The sequence below is a fragment of the Heterodontus francisci genome, unplaced genomic scaffold (assembly GCF_036365525.1).
Source record: "Heterodontus francisci isolate sHetFra1 unplaced genomic scaffold, sHetFra1.hap1 HAP1_SCAFFOLD_121, whole genome shotgun sequence".
In the NCBI taxonomy this organism is placed as follows: domain Eukaryota; kingdom Metazoa; phylum Chordata; class Chondrichthyes; order Heterodontiformes; family Heterodontidae; genus Heterodontus; species Heterodontus francisci.
Window position 1 is genome coordinate 252,842 of NW_027140425.1, and position 12,130 is coordinate 264,971.

A 12,130-nucleotide genomic window follows, 5' to 3' on the forward strand; every position below is an offset into this window, starting at 1 on the left:
GTGACAGATATCTCCAATAATACCTGGTCACTGGGATAAGGTGTTCCACTCTGGTTAGTAACCCACACTCAGTACAATTCTACAGTGACAGATATCTCCAATAATACCTGGTCACTGGTATAAGGTGCTCCACTCTGGTTAGTAACCCACACTCAGTACAATTCTACAGTGACAGATACCTCCAATAATACCTGGTCACTGGGATAAGGTGCTCCACTCTGGTTAGTAACCCACACTCAGTACAATTCTACAGTGACAGATATCTCCAATAATACCTGGTCACTGGGATAAGGTGCTCCACTCTGGTTAGTAACCCACACTCAGTACAATTCGACAGTGACAGATATCTCCAATAATACCTGGTCACTGGGATAAGGTGCTCCACTCTGGTTAGTAACCCACACTCAGTACAATTCTACAGTGACAGATATCTCCAATAATACCTGGTCACTGGGATAAGGTGCTCCACTCTGGTTAGTAACCCACACTCAGTACAATTCGACAGTGACAGATATCTCCAATAATACCTGGTCACTGGGATAAGGTGCTCCACTCTGGTTAGTAACCCACACTCAGTACAATTCTACAGTGACAGATATCTCCAATAATACCTGGTCACTGGGATAAGGTGCTCCACTCTGGTTAGTAACCCACACTCACTACCATTCTACAGTGACAGATACCGCCAGTAATTCTTGGCTGCAGGAATAAGGCTTTCCTCTCTGCTTAGTGACCCAGTGACTAGGTGCAATTCTACAGTGGGATATAATCTCTGCACAAATATCCACGACAGTTGTAGGCATGGAGTGCGGGTATATGATTGCATGCCATTGCACTAAATTTGATAATTTGACTTGGCCATCAGACCTGAAAAGAAATATCTTTTTAGATAAGAAAGAGTTGTAAAAACAGAGAATTTCCAGGTACCAACTCACACACAGATTTACACAACTTCAATAATTAGAGTCACTTACCAGGAACACCAATGATAGCGAGGATCGTATAATATATTTTCTCTGAAAATTGAATTGGTGAAAGCATTTTCTGTGTGAAGTGGTCTGCCTCTTTATGTTTCAGGCAATCTGTCTGTATTAAACTCTGAGGTGATACATTCCCATAGGCTGTAATTTATACCCTGTGGGAACCCCACGGGGATATTGAGGTTGCAACATCGTTCAAGTAACTTTTTTTGAATGAACAAACAGATTACAACAGTGATTTAATAGAATATATTTAGTGTTGAGACAAAATTGGACACCCCAGATCAGAGTCATTAACTAACAAAAATGCGAAGCTGTATTCTCCCAGCAAGTAGGTTAGTCTTTCAAGCACCACCAGTCCATGTTCAGATCTCCTGTTGTCTCAGTGATGTCCTTCACTCCACCGTGACCGTTCAGTAATTAAACTCCAAATGTGAGAGTGTCTCTGTCAGGGCTGCTCTACTGCACTCTTGTGTGTGGCCACCATCTTTAACTATGGACATTCAATAATTAAACTGCTAATGTGAGAGTGTTGCTCTCAGACTGCTCTACTGCAGTCTGGGATGTGACTGTTGTCTTTAAATGTGGACATAAGTGATAAGTAGGGCAGGCGGTGGCGTCGTGGTATTATCACTGGACTAGTAACCCAGAGAGAAGTGTTCGAATCCCACCACAGCAGAAGGTGGAATTTCAATGAAATTAATAAATCTGGAATTAAAAGCGAGACTAATGACTAATAACATCATCTAATGATGGCCATGAAAACATTGTCGATTGTTGTAAAACCCGTCTGGTTCATTAATGTCTTTCCAGGAAGGAAATCTGCTGTCCTTACTTGGTATGGCCTGCATGTGACTCCAGACCCACATCAATATGGTTAACTCTTACATGCCCTCTGAAATGGCCTAGCAAGCCACTCAGTTGTACCTAACCGCTTCAAAGTTAATAAAAAGGAATGAAACCAGACGGACCACCCGGCATCGACCTAGGCAACGGAAATGACGACGGCAAACCCAGCCCTGTCGACCCTGCGAAGTCCTCCTTACTAACATCTGGGGGCTTATGCCAAAGTTGGGAGAGCTGTCCCACAAACTAGTCAAGCAATAGCCTGACATAGTCATACTCACGGTATCATACCTTACAGCCAATGGTGGTGCAGTGGTTAGCACCACAGCCTCACAGCTCCAGCGACCCGGGTTCAATTCTGGGTACTGCCTGTGTGGAGTATGCAAGTTCTCCCTGTGTCTGCGTGGGTTTCCTCTGGGTGCTCCAGTTTCCTCCCACATGCCAAAGACTTGCAGGTTGATAGGTAAATTGGCCATTAGCAATTGCCCCGAGTATAGGTAGGTGGTAGGGAAATATAGATGGGTGGGGGATGTGGTAGGAATATGGAATTAGTGTAGGATTAGTATAAATGGGTGGTTGATGGTCGGCACAGACTCAGAGGGCCGAAGGGCCTGTTTCAGTGCTGTATCTCAAATCTAATCTAATGTCCCAGACACTGCAATCACTATCCCTGGGTATGTCCTGTCCCACCGGCAGGACAGACCCAGCAGAGGTGGTGGGATAGTGGTATACAGTTGGGAGGGAGTTGCCCTGGGAGTCCTCAACATCGACTCTGGACCACATGAAGTCTCATGGCGTCAGGTCAAACATGGGCAAGGTAACCTCCTACTGATTACCGCCTACCGCCCTCCCTCAGCTGATGACGCAGTACTCCTCCATGTTGAACAGCACTTGGAGGAAGCACCGGGGGCGGCAAGGGCACAAAATGTACTCTAGGTGGGGACTTCAACTTCCATCACCAAGAGTGGCTCGGTAGCACCACTACTGACCAAGTTGGCCGAGTCCTAAAGGATATAGCTGCTAGACTGGGTTTGCGGCAGGTGGTGGGGGAACCAACACGAGGGACAAACATGTTTGACCTTGTCCTCCCCAATTTGACTGCTGCAGATGCTACTGTCCATGACAGTATTGGTAGGAGTGACCACCGCACAGTCCTTGTGGAGATGAAGTCCCGCCTTCACATTGAGGAAACCATCCATCGTGTTGTGTGGCACTATCACCGTGCTAAATGGGATAGATTTCGATTAGATCTAGCAATGCAAAATTGGGCATCCATGAGGCGCTGTGGGCTATCAGCAGCAGAATTGTACTCAACAATCTGTAACCTCATGGCCCGGCATATCCCCCACTCTACCATTACTATCAATCCAGGAGACTAACCCTGGTTCAATGAAGAGTGCAGGAGGGCATGCCAGGAGCAACACCAGGCATAACTCAAAATGAGGTGTCAACCTGGTGAAGCTACAACACAGGACTATCTGCGTGCCAAACTGTGTGAGCAGCGTGCGACAGACAGAGCTAAGCGATCCCATAACCAACATATCAGATCGAAGCTCTGCAGTCCTTCCACATACAGCTGTGAATGGTGGTGGACAATTGAACAACAAACTGGAGGAGGTGGCTCCACAAATATCCCCATCCTCAATGATGGGGGAGCCCAGCACATCAGTGCGAAAGATAAGGCTGAAGCATTTGCAACAATCTTCAGCCAGAAGTGCCGAGTTGATGATACATCTCGGCCTCCTCCTAAAGTCCCCAGCATCACAGATTCCAAACTTCAGCCAATTCAATTCACTCCGTGTGAAATCATGAAACGACTGAAGACACTGGATACTGCAAAAGCTATGGGACCTGACAATATTCCAGAAATAGTACTGAAAACCTATGCTCCAGAACTTGCTGCGCCCCTCGCCAAGCTGTTCCAGAACAAACACTGGCATCTACCCTGCAATGTGGAAAATTGCCCAGGTATGTCCTGTACACAAAAAACAGGGTAAATCCAATCCGGCCAATTACCGCCCCATCAGCCTACTCTCTATCAACAGTGCCATCAAGCGGCACTTGCTTAGCAATAACCTGCTCAGTGATGCTCAGTTTGGGTTCCGCCAGGGCCACTCAGCTCCTGACCTCATTACAGCGTCTGTTCAAACATGGACAAAAGGGCTGAACTCAAGAGGTGAGGTGAGAATGACTGCCCTTGACATCAAGGCAGCATTTGACCGAGTATGGCATCAAGGAGCCCTAGCAAAACTGAGGTCAATGGGAATCAGGGGGAAAACCCTTCGCTGGCTAGAGTCATACCCAACGCAAAGGAAGATGATTGTGGTTGTTGGAGGTCAATCATCTGAGCTCCAGGACATCACTGCAGGAGTTCCTCAGGATAGTGTCCTAGGCCCAACCATCTTCAGCTGCTTCATCAATGACCTTCCTTCAATCATAAGGTCAGAAGTGGGGATGTTCACTGATGATTGTACAATGTTCAGCACCATTCGTGACTCCTCAGATACTGAAGCAGTCCATGCAGAAATGCAGCAAGACCTGGACAATATCCAGGCTTGGGCTGATAAGTGGCAAGTAACATTCGCGCCACTCAAGTGCCAGGCAATGACCGTCTCCAACAAGAGAGAATCTAACGATCTCCCCTTGACATTCAACAGCATTACCATCGCTGAATCCCCCAATATCAACATCCTAGGGGCTATCATTGACCAGAAACTGAACTGGAGCAGCCATATAAATACCGGGGCTACAAGAGCAGGTCAGAGGCTAGGAATCCTGAGGCGAGTAACTCACCTCCTGATTCCCCAAAGCCTGTCCACCATCTACAAGGCACAAGTTGGGAGTGTGATGGAATACTCTCCACTTTCCTGGATGGGTGCAGCTCCAACAACACTCAAGAAGCTCGACACCTTCCAGGACAAAGCAGCCTGCTTGATTGGCATCCCATCTAAAAACATTCACACCCTCCACCCACTGACGCACAGTGGCAGCAGTGTGTACCATCTGCAAGATGCACTGCAGCAATGCACCAAGGATCCTTAGACAGTACTTTCCAAATCTGCGACCTTTACCAACTAGAAGGACAAGGGCAGCAAATACATGGGAACCCCACCGCCTGCAAGTTTCCCTCCAAGTCACACACCATCCTGACTTGGAACTATATCGCCGTTCCTTCGCTGTCACTGGGTCAAAATCCTGGAACTGCCTTCCTAACAGCACTGTGGGTGTACCTACCCCAAATGGACTGCAGCGGTTCAAGAAGGCAGCTCACCACCACCTTCTCAAGGGCAATTGGGGATGGGCAATAAATGCTGGCCTGGCCAGCGATGCCCACATCCCATGAATGAATTTAAAAAAGTGATAAAAGTGTGTTATTCATGACTTTGCATTGCAGAATTCAACTAATACAGTATCTGAAGCTAATTCAACACCACAAACTGATACAGAATCTCAATCTGATACGGCACCTCAAACTAATGCAATGTTTCAAATCAACAGAACACCTTGGAATTTAAATTCAATTAATTGATAAAAATCTGCATTTGAACGCTAGTCTCATGAATGCTGTCGTGATTCATTTATTTTCATAAAATTTCTTCTGTTTCCAAACTGTTTCTTTTCAGGGGTGAAATGTTATCGGGTGTAGGTGGGAATGTGGAGTTGAGGTTACAATCAGATCAGCCATGATCTTGTTGAATGACAGAACAGGCTCGAGGGGCCGAGTGGCCTACTCCTGCTTCTAATTTATATGTTCTTCTCCTCATTGGTTCGTAAGCCAGTTCGCGCCCTGTGGAAATGTCAGAGTGAAGACAGGTCACAAAAACTCGGGAGGGAAATGGAGAGTATGTCAGCCAGTGTGAGCAGCAATCCATCAAGCTCTGAGTTTATCATTTCTCTCACTCTTTCCCTGTGAGATGCCATGCCATATGACACTAGTTTTATCAGTGGGAATGAAAAATATCGCTAAAACATAAAGCACCGTGGCGCCATCTGTGATGAACGTATTGAGACTGTTCAGCAAAACCTGTAATCTAAAATTCTCATCCCCATTTTCAAATCCCTCCATGGCATTCACTCCTCTCCCTATCTCTGTAACTACTCCAGCTCTACAACCCTCCCTATCTCTGTTACATCTTCCAGTCCCACAATACTCCCTATCGCTATAAACTCCCGCAGCCCTACGAACCTCCCTCTGTCTGCAACCTCCTCCAGCTCCTACAACACTCTCTAAATCTGCAACATCCTCCAGTGCCACAATACCCCCGATCTCTGTAACCTCCTCCAGCCCTACAACCCTCCTTATCTCTGAAGCCTCGTCCAGCGGTTCACCCTCCCTATCTTGTAATCTTCTCTCGCCCGACAACCCCTCCAAGATCAGTGTGCTCCTCCAATTTGAACAACTGACAAAACTGTAGTCTGGATTTTGCTGCACAGACACCGGTTCCACTGGCTGGACCAGAAGTGAGTGAATGCCACAACAATACCAGGAGTGGCCGGTAGCACGCGATGCAGTGGCAGTCAGCCAAGTAAGAGCCATGAGGCATGGGTGCCGACAATTCCGTGGTCAGTGGCGGGAGCAGAGGTGGAGACGCTGCCGTGAGCTGATGCCACAGCAGGTGCTGGTGCCATTAATAAAGGTTGCCAGTTCTGTATTCAATCCTGCTGTCTGCAGTCACAGGAGAGACAGAGCTCATGGAGGCTGCAGATAGATGGTAAAAATTAAATCCCGGGCTATCCCATTCTTTAGTGATGTCTCCCTCCAGGTGTTCCTACAGTCTGTCTGGGAAAGGCAGTGTATACTATTCACTAGAGATGGGAGGAGGAGACCTAGAAGCCTGACCAAGCGAGCCTGGCTGCAGATTGGGGAGGAGTTCAAAAGCCCTGGGGTCACAGCAAGGACCTGGATTCAGTGCCACAAATGGCTCAATGACATAATCCAGGCAGTGAACGTCGGTACCTCTTAATGCCTTCACCTCTTGGGTCTTTCATCTGACAAAGAAGGGGGTTGTGCTGTGTGTAAAGGGAGTATCCAACTAGACGTGGGCAAAGGGTCAAGTGATGCAGGGAAACTGAGGCATAATAGAATGGCCCTGAAAGTAGGTCCTTCATCATTGCAGGCCCTCATGAGGTCCCTGGAAAGGAGCCCCATGGAGGAGGCATCTGTGTACCCCAATTTCTGGCAGCTTAGGCTCAGTTAGTAGCACTCTTGCATCTCAGTCACAAGGTTTCAAGTTCAAATCCCACCCCAGGGTTTGAGCACAAAAATCAAGACTGGCACTGCAGAGCAATGTTGAGGGATTACTGCACTGTCAGAGGTGCCACCTTTTGGATGACACATTAAACCGCTGCCCCATCTGCTTCCTCGGGTGAATGTAAGCAATTCCATGACATTATTTTGAAGAAGAGCACGCGAGTTATCCCTGCTGTCCTGACCAATTTATATCCAACAATCAACTTGACCAAAACATTATCTGGTCATTTTCACATGGCCTTTTGTGGGATCTTGCTGTGTGAAAATTGGCTGCTGTGTTTCCTGCTTTACAACAGTGACAACGCCTCATAAATACTTCATTAGCTTCAAAGTACTTTGAGACAGCTAGCGGTTATGAAATGCTTTATATAAATGCAAGTCTGTCTGTTTCTGTAACAGCTGGATGATGACCGGAAACTGCAGAGCAATGAAGCGAATACTGGAAGGTGGGATTAGAATAGGTGGATCATTTTTCGGCCAGCACAGACACGATGGGCCAAGTGGCCTCTTTCTGCACCTTAAACTTTCTATGATTCTATGACTAGCCTATGTCTTTGGATTGCCTCCGCTGGGCGACCAACAGCTGCCATCCCTCTGTCTGCAGGAGAAGACTGCACACAATCAGAGACAGCAGACCAAGACTGGTGGTGGGCTGCTGATTCTTCACATCCTGAGACTGATGGAGGTGGAGGAGGCCATAGAGATGCTGGACCACATGATAGAGGAAGCGATGATGACAGAGACTCAGGGGCACCTTCCCAAGACAGAGTCAAGATGTCATGGTGCACAAGGCTACATCAGCAGTGATACAGCCATGCTGCTCATAAGGCATCCGGTGCCTGCAGGGATTTCCTACGTAGGGGTGTGTGCTGTATTGGAAGGGAAGGTCCTTGAATATTCAATGTCTCTGTTCTCTCATGTAGGTCAAGCAGTGCCTACTCAAGCAGCCTCCAAGACTCTGGAAGAGCCTGCAAACTCTGATGGGAAGGAGATGGCCTCCAAGGGTCCAGCATTAACTCATAGCCCTGACTCCACCACCAGCACATATACTTACAGGTTGGTGGGTATGTGTTGATAGTTAAGTTCAGACACAGAACTTGGTGAGCAAATCACACATGCACCCGAGTGACTGATAGAGGCTGTGACAGCCCAGGTTACTGACAGTTGAAGAATTGTGGGAGGCAAGGCCCATGCTGAGCTCCAGGTGCATGACTTGATTATGGTCTCGCCAGCATCATGGGAAATGCTGTGGCTGCAGTGAGACATGAGGCAACATCTGGCAGAGATGGCAGAGGTTATGATGCCCAAGCATGGATGATGGAGGTGTCCACCCAGGCCTTGGGGGTTGTGCTGTCTCTGAATGGTGCATGAGTGGCATCCTTGGCTGAGAGTCTGGCAGCTCTGATGGAGAGCCACATTCAGCAAAGAATCAGTGTCTGCAGAATATTCGTACAGACCAAAATACCCGCGTATTGACCATGGGTCAAGGCACCAGCGGCAATGTGAGAGGGTGACAGGGGACCTGGAGTCACCACCAGCTCATGTCCACAGGGAGGCACAAGTCTGCCTTGCAAGGGCAGGGAAGCGGCTTTCCACCACTTCTGGGGCTCATATCAGGGTGCTCCTGCTGAGTCCAGCAGTTCCTCTACCCCTTTGCAGTGATGCTAAATGCCACTTCATGCCTAAGGGTGATGTTTTTGTACAGGAGGACACCAAAATGCTGGGGCCCACCAGGCTTCAGGCAAACAGAGGATAACATCGAAAGCCAAAGGGGCTGCAAGGTCAGCAGTCTTCCTCCATCTCAGCTGACAGTGCAAAAGAATGAAGAAGAGTATTTAGATGCACAGGGTTTTCATGGGTGATTAGGTATTGCAGATGGAAAGGGTATCGTTTGACGTTATGATCATTATTCTTTAGCAAACAAGATCCTCCCCCTCCCCCACCCCCCCTGCCTTCTGTCAGGCCTTTGGGCCTTCATATCAAGCAGTACAGCGATGGTTCACTAGATTGGTTCCTGGGATGAGTGAGTTGTCCTATGATAACAGATTGAGTAAATTGGGCCTTTACTCTCTGGAGTTTAGTAGAATGAGAGGTGATCTCTTTGAAACAAATCCGAATCTGAAGGTGATTGTGAGGGATTCCTGCCTGGGGAATCCAGAACATGTAGGGGTAAATTCTCAGGATAAGAGTTTATGGTGAGGGTTAGGTCTGTGATGAAGAAAAATGTCTTCAGTCAAAGGGTTCTGAACCGTTGGAATTACGTACTCCAGAGGATTGTGGATGCAACATCGTTGAATGAATATATTTAAGACTGAGATGGATACTTTTTGAGCCTTTCCAGGAATAGGACTATAGGAAGCGGGCATGAAAGTGGAGTTAAGGTGGAAGATCAGCCATGATCGTATTGAGTGGTGGAGCAGGATTGAGAGGTATATGGCCTACTCCTGCTCCTATTTCATCTGTTCTTCAGTTCTTATGTAAGTGTAGGGAACCATTAGTAGCGAAGGAGTGCTGTTACCACCATTACAATTATAGGTGATCACAAGTACCGGAGGAATATTGTTTTATCTCACATAACTGTCGGACTAACACCAGTTGCACTAGAGTAAACAAAGGGAATCACAACCAGTATCAGAAAAGGGTTGTTATCTCCAGTGTAAGTGTGCTTAACCAGGAGTATTGGAGCAGGATGATCACATCTCCTGTAAGTGTAGGTGCCACTAGTACAGAGGAAGTTGAGCACATTTACTGTAATCATAGATACCATTAGAATCAGAGGAACCTGTTCACCTCTGGAGTAAGTGATGACATTAGCACTATTCTGGGGCCAGCCTGCTCACCTATAGCATAATTGAAGGGCACCAATAGTACCCGAGGAATATGGCCACTTCCACTGTGAATGTGGTGTAACTGCAGCAAGGATAAGCATGCAGACCTCTGTGTACATGTACTGGTCCCACTAGTCTCAAAAAAACTAAAATCACCTGCATTACTGCAGGACTATTTTCATCACAAATATTGCAGGATTTCTTCTGCTGCCTGATGTGCAGGTGTTGAATCAATAGGTTAGAGTCAAGGACAGCGTCAGAACAATTCAGTCTCAGTGTGCTGCGTTGGCTGGTCCTATGGGAACAGGATCCATATTCATTCCACTTGTAAATAATGTTTTAATTTAGTGTTTTTAAAACTGTCTTAGAGTTAACCTTTCCCCTAATTCAGAATTGTTCGAAAAAAACAACTTGTTGAGTCTATTTGTAAAATGACTATAACCAATGCTAATTATGATTAAAGCTGATTGACTCCTTGGAGGATTAATGTCTGTATAAATATTGGTTCCCCCGCATAAGCTCAGACGTGCGTCAGCCTTTCAACTCCTACAGCATTCATCCATTCTTACATAAAATGGGGAAACCAGCGATTCTGTTGATAAAAGACATTTACTACCCGAATGTCGCAGCCCTGGGTGTCCTTGGTGAGCCATAATTATCCATGTGTTCGTAATCTGTGTTGAATATCTCCCTATTTATACCGCATATTGAATAAGATACCGTCTTTCCCAGATGTCAGCATTACACAGTCAGTGGTTACTGGAAAAAACTTGTGAACCGGGTGTCCACACTTTCTCTGTTTCCCTTAAACTGATAGTTTTACTGATGTTATAATGTTCTTTGAAGGTCCGACCCAAAGAATCAAGTATCACCCGTGCAGAGTGAGCGCTACAGCAGCTCATTAAAATATATGGGCAGGTTTTCCAGGAAATGCCTCCACGGATAATCATATATCATCATAGTGAATGGAGTAAAATGCTGTCAAGATATAATTGAGATTTATTTTTTCAAACAGCCGCTAAAATGTTACTTATCTCGTCCCACTTTCTTACAGTGAACTTGGTGACAATTGTGATTCTCGCCGGAAGAAACTGCGGCCTTTCCAAATGTATTTCTGTTTATATGGTGGCCATGGCAACAGCAGATCTCCTGGTTATGATCATCAACGTCATATTGTATCATATTTTCAGTCATCGCTTTCCATTTTCATTCCTGTCTTACACTCCCGTGTGTAGGATTATTCTATACATGACAACTATCAACTTTGATTTGACTGTTTGGTTCACAATCTTCTTCACATTTGACCGTTTTGTAGCTGTCTGTTTCCAGAAGTTTAAAACAAGATATTGCACAGCAAGAACTGCAGGTGTGGTTATAACAGTGTTCTGTTTCTTGAGTTTGTTCAAGAATATTCCCTTTTTATTTGCATTCGAACATCAGCAAATAATTAACAATGTGCAGTGGGGCTGCCGGTCAAGCGTGGATTTTTTTTCCTCACCACTCGGGACAGCATGGGTCTGGTTTCACAGCGCCTGGCTCGTTTGGTTTCCTTTTACTTTAATTGTCTCATTTAACTGTTCAACCATTGGACGTATTTTAGTGGCCAATAGAACCCGCAGGAAACTCCGGGGTAACAGGAGTGAGAATCGCAGTGATTCAGAAATGGAGAGCCGCAGGAAATCCATTATTTTATTGTTCACTGTATCCGGCTGTTTTATACTGTTGTGGTTGACAGTTGCCGTGAGTTTCGTAGCGACCAGACTGACTGGCACCAATAATTACCGAGGTGACTACACAGCCCCTGGATATATCGCCTATGAAACTGGAACTTGCCTTAAGTATTTGAGCTGTATTCAAAACCCATGTATTTATGTAGCGACCCAGAGAAAATTCAGAGAAGAGCTGAAGAATGTGTTGAAATCTCTCTGGGCATTAATTCTCAGATTAGTTGAAAAATGCGGATAAAATTAAATGAAGCTTGTTCACATCTGAGTCTCAATTTCAAATTATTTCCTTTTGTACAAGGTCTTTCTTTTCGGTAATGTGAAAAATACATAAGCTATTTTGCGCTTCTATTTTCTAGCACATTTGGTCGTTGCACTACATTCGTTCTTTGCCCTTCGGTCGTGGAGTAAACATAATTTATTCTTGTAAATTCAGCGCATTTCAAATTAACATTTCAAAGATGGGAATGATGTGTTTCAGTAGTGGGGTCATGCATGTGG